This window comes from Pongo abelii, chromosome 10, assembly GCF_028885655.2.
Source record: "Pongo abelii isolate AG06213 chromosome 10, NHGRI_mPonAbe1-v2.0_pri, whole genome shotgun sequence".
NCBI classification, from domain to species: domain Eukaryota; kingdom Metazoa; phylum Chordata; class Mammalia; order Primates; family Hominidae; genus Pongo; species Pongo abelii.
Window position 1 is genome coordinate 105,791,906 of NC_071995.2, and position 5,803 is coordinate 105,797,708.

Sequence of the window (5,803 nt, forward strand, 5' to 3'; positions counted from 1 at the left end):
TCCCCGCTTCGAGTTGCCCCACTTTTCCAGACTGAACCAATGTATATCTTACACATATTGCTTGATGTCTTATGTCTCCCTAAAATGTGTAAAACCAAGCTGTGCCCCTACCACCTTGGGCACATGTCAGGACCTCCAGAGGCTGTGTCACAGGCGTGCATCCTCAACCTTGGCAAAATAAACTTTCTAAATTATCTGAGACCTGTCTCAGGTTTTTAAGGTTCACAGTTCTATTACCTGCTGGACAGCCCCTCTCTCAGGGGTACCAGTTCCTGCCTAGTCAAGACAATTGGCTGTGACAAGACCATTTCGTTCTTTTGTTCCTCCAGGCCTAGGGATGGGAGCCACTTTCTGCTGTTGATGATCTCTGGGTTGTCTCGCTAAACTGTTGGGCTTCTTTGTTCTTCCAACACTAGTTTTCTTTGTTATTTTTCCTTTGTTTGAAAGACTTAACAAGGTTCCTATTTCCTAGCTTGACCGTGGTTGATTCAATCACTAACATTTATTGTGTATTCTAGGATCAATCCTATTAGAAAGCTACTATTAGCATCTCCATTTTCCAGATGAGGTAGCTAAGGCACAGAGAGATTAACCTGTCTAAGATCCCACATTCATATTCAGCGCTACTAACATCTACAAACAATGAAGTACCATTATAAATTAGTATTATTTATTATTATTTTCGTGGGGGTGGGGTCTTGCTCTGTTGCCCAAGCTGAAGTGCAGTAGCACAATCATAGCTCACTGCAGCCTCAACCTCCTGGGCTCAAGTGATCCTCCCACATCAGCCTCCCAGGTAGCTGGGATCACAGCTGTGTGCCACCACACCTGGCTAATTTTTTATTATTTAGACATGGAATCTCACTATGTTGCCCAGGCTGGTCTCGAGCTACTGGGCTCAAGTGATCCTCCCACCTCAGCCTCCCAAAATGCTGGAATTATAGGTATGAGCCACCACACTCAGCCTAGAAATTATTTTTTTAATTGAAAAAACGTATTCACTGTTAGGGGACACAAAGGGGCCTTCTAGGGTGCTGGAGTCTTCTGACCTGAGGGTGGTTACATGGGAGTGCTCACATTGTGAGCATTCATCAAACTGTGCATTGAGGATTTGGACACTTTTCCATATGTTAGATTTCAATAAAGAGTTTACTGTTCATATGTGTCAATTTTGAAAGCTTCAGAAATCTTCATTTAACTCTTCATTAAACTTGGTTTTCTCAAACACTGACTTTCAAGGTACACTATTTCTTTTTTTAATTTTGAAGATTAGAGTTCTGATTTCAATTCAATTCTATGTTACAGTTTTTGTAGAACAGTTACGTGACAGACACGTGCTAGGAGTTGGGACTCTAACAGTAAACACAAACATAGCCCATGCCCTAGTGGATGGAGCCTAGTGGGGAAGACAACACTGAAAGCGAATTGTAACCTGGATGTAGGTCCTACCCAGAAGAAAGATGATGGGAATACAGGAGGTTATAAAAAAAAGGAGTTAGTCCAAGCCTAAGCAGAACTGAAACTAAGACTTGAAGGTTTAAAGGTAAGGGGAGGGGGGACTGGCACAAGAAACAAGGGTAAAGGTCCAGCAAGCAGAGAGAGCAGGAAGTGAAAGGCTGTTGAGGAGTAGGGAGCAAAGTGGGAGATGGTAGAAGGGAAGGCTCGTGTCACAGCAGTCAGATAAAGCAGGCCTGCACAGGCTGTGATTCAGAAATACATTTTCCAGTAGAAAAACACTACCGTTGGTTACCAATGGCTCTCAGGCCTGCCTGCAGAGAAGTACTAGGAAATGAAATCTACATTCAGGGATTCTCCTGGGGATATCAGGGTGTCAGAAATAGTTTTTTTTTTTTTTTTTTTTTTTGAGATGGAGTCTCGCTCTGTCGCCCAGGCTGGAGTGCAGTGGCGCGATCTTGGCTCACTGCAAGCTCCACCTCCCAGGTTCATGCCACTCTACAGCCTCAGCCTCCCAAGTAGAAATAGATTTTTTTTTTTTTTTAAATGTAGCAGTGAGATGAGAGCCTACCAAAATCCCTTACCACCATCACCGCCACCACACTAGGGGCAGAGGTGACAGCAAATTGAGGATACAGGGGGAGGCAAGGGCTTATGGAGCAGGGAATCCACGTTTGGGTTATGATTACTATTGTCAGAGGTGTTTGAACCAGAATGACTCTGTCTTAAATAGGGGCTGGGTAAAATAAGGCTGAGACCTACTGGGCTGCATTCTCAGGAGGTTAAGGCATTCCTAGTCACAGGATGAGATAGGAGGTCGACACAAGATACAGGTCATAAAGACCTTGCTGATAAAACAGGTTTCTGTAAAGAAGATGGCCAAATCCCACCAAAACCAAGATGTTGATGAAAGTGACCTCTGGTCGTCCTCACTGCTCATTATACGCTAATTATAATGCATCAGCATGCTAAAAGACTCCCATCATCTCCATGACAGTTTACAAATGCCATGGCAACGTCATGCAGTTACCCTACATGGTCTAAAAGGGGGAGGAACCCTCAGTTCTGGGAATTGCCCACCCATTTCCCAGAAAACTCATGAATAATCCACCCTTGTTTCGTATATAATCAAGAATTAACAGTAAGTATAAGCAGCTGGGCAGCCAATGCCGCTGCTGTGTCTATGGAGTAGCTACTCTTTTGTTTCTTTACTTTCTTAATAAAATTGCTTTCACTTTACTCTATGGACTTGCATTGAATTCTTTCTTGTGCAAGAGCCAAGAACCCTCTCTTAGGATCTGGATTGGGACACCTTTCCGTTAACACAGTCATGTCTCTGCTCCTAAGCATAAACTCAATACCCTGCCAGCTCCTTTCCTCTCTCATTACACACAGATGACCACCATCTTCCCTTTGTACCTGGGGAAGCCTTTCCAATTCCTGCTTTAAACAGAATGAAGTCTCACAGAGTTCCTTGGACTTCATCCCTTCCTTGAAGCAAACCCATGTCATCAGTAAGACTTTAAGATTGTACAGATAGCAAACAAAGACAAAAATATGAAGATACGCTCCATTCAACCAAGCAGTAAAAAGATTGAATCCAATTAAAGTGGTGAAGCAGTATGGGGGATGGGGTGGGTTGCAGACTCAAATAGAAACAAAGAATTAGATAATGATGCAGCTTAAGCCCAGAAGGTGGGTTCACAAAACCCACCATTTTTACTGGAAAGGTTTGTACTTGAAGTCTCCAGTTAAAGGAAGTGACTAATTTTTCAAAAGGCCAAATGCATCCATTTTTGATGCTGAAAAAATCACCCTGGAATTCACATGCTCCCTTGGGCCAAATATCTCTGACAAGAAATAAATTCAACTTGCTTGGGATAGGAGGTGCAACTCATTTTGAGATGATATAATTATTCCCTTAGTTATAGTATATACATGAATTTTAGTTTTGGGAAGATGTAGAATTAAATATTGAAAAATCAAGAGACCAAATTCACAATATTAATACTTTTGTATTAAATTTAGAAACAATCTGTGTATATTTCACATTTACAGTATTTATAATGTTTAAAATAATTGGGTGTGTGAGAATATCTGAGAGATTAAGCTTCTAATTCCAACTTGAAATACGTAGTGAAGTAATTGACTTTAGATTTGCAGTTTATTGCTGAAAGGTGTTAAGAGGATTTTATGGTTTGCAAACAGTATGGTATTGAAATGTTTAAGAGATTCGTTATACTGTATTTATAAATTTAATTTAGTCTGTAAGTGCTTGGGAATGTTTTGCTTGTCAGGGTAGGTGATTAATGTGCTTAAAAAAAGAAAATTGAAAATGTTGAATTTATGAATGCAGTTTACAATGTTTTAAGGGAAATTTAATTAAACTAAGCTTGTAAACAGAGCTAGTTGAAGGGAGTTTAGTTTGTTCAACTTGAGACTATAAATCAAAGCCCCCTTATTACAATGTGCTAGACTTATTAATAGAATAATAAGACTTACTGAACTTAAAAGGCTTAAGGGAAACTAGGCTTTAAATTTTATTATTTTAATTAAATATTAGCCTAAAAATAATATTTTTTGTACATCTCACCAAACTTTCACCTCTTCCACCCTCCTCCATGGATACCACGCTAAAAGAACAGTCTTTTAATATTTTCTACGAGCTTTTACTACTAGCAAGATTGGTAACAAGGGGGAAAAGAAGGTTACAGTTCCTGGCCGTGATGAAATTCAATAGTTCAGGAGAAAAAAATTAGGAGAGTGGAGAAGGAAGGAGAATACTTAAGACCATGAAACCAATTTAGTTTTGCCTAAGGGGCCATTTATGTATATGGAACACACATTTGTTGTAACTGAATGCTGAGGGCTCCCTTAAATAATGTAACAGTATTGCTATTCAGTTCAAATGTAATTTAATTCGGCTACAATATGAATTAAGTAGTTTTGGGGAACTGGAAACTAACCATTGACAAAACTGTTCATATTGGAACAAAATTCTACAGCATTTTTGAACTTTTAAGGGTCAATATTTGAAAGTTTGATGCTAAATGTTGACTTTCACAAATGAGAGAAAAATGCAAGAATATTCAGGGTAAGTATTGTGAATTAGCTACAAATGACTTTCCCTTTCCCTGAAAGATAACAATGCATAGTTTTGTATAGAGCCCACTTTACAGAGTATGATAGTGAAGATATGTTTATCTTGCTGCTTTCATTGCAGCTTTAAAGGACCATAACTAATTTTAAGGAGCATTAATGAGTGTGACAAGGTGATATTGTGAAGTATTTTTTTTTTTTTTTTTTTACTTAGATTACATTTTATTATTGTGGCATTCCAGTACTTTTATTGACTATGATAATACTGCATTAGTTCAAACCATTCCAAATTTGAGCTACTTTCTAAGATTAGAACATTAATTGTTTTTAAATTGGAACAGTAAAAGGAAACAATCTTTATGCTGGATAGACTTAAAATATAAGATTATCTCATTAACCTTATCTACAAAACCATTAGCACAGTAAAAAAAAAAAAAAAAAAAAAAAAAAAAAAAAAAAAAAAAAAACAACCTCTAGGACAATATAGCATTTCAGTGTACAACATTTTTTAAAGCAATCTACAGCTAACTAGGAATAAATTTCACTCATGAAATTCTTTTTTAAAAGAGCATCTCATAAGTAGCAAGTAGCTAATTATTATAAGCTTTCAAGACTGTGTCCAGAAAGTGCCTAAAATCATTGCAAAATTTGGTCCTGGGATTTTCTGTGGCCCTAAACAAATCTTTTAACTTTTACCTGTTCTTCCATTTGCCATGTGGGGTATAATTTTTAGAGTCACCAATTTAAGATGATAAGAAGTGGGAAGAGACCAACTTATCTGACCGTATGCCTTCATTTTTATTTTATATTATTTTATTTTTACTAAGAATGTACCTGAAACTATTAACTAGCATATTTTTTTCTCACCTCCTTAAAAAAATCCTTTGAATATTCTCATGCTTACCATGAGGTATAGCCCCTCGAATAGACTGCACCACTTCAATTGCCTCAGATGGAAGTAGGCACATTAAGACAATGAAGCACAGTCTTGAAATTCTTGGTTCTTAGGCAGAAGCAAAACAGACAAGAAACAAGCAAACAAAAAGCCCAAACACGTTTCCAGGTGTGAGGGTAAAAGACTTGGATAATTACTGTTGAGCTACTTCCAGTTATGCAAAAGATCCCACGGGCAGGGGGATAGAAGGGGGACCACCAAGAGAAGAAGAAGTTGGACAAGAAACTAGAGTGTTACATTCTGGTAGGATCTCTGAGATTAGCTAAATCCAGGTGGGGGAGAACTTGGATCAGT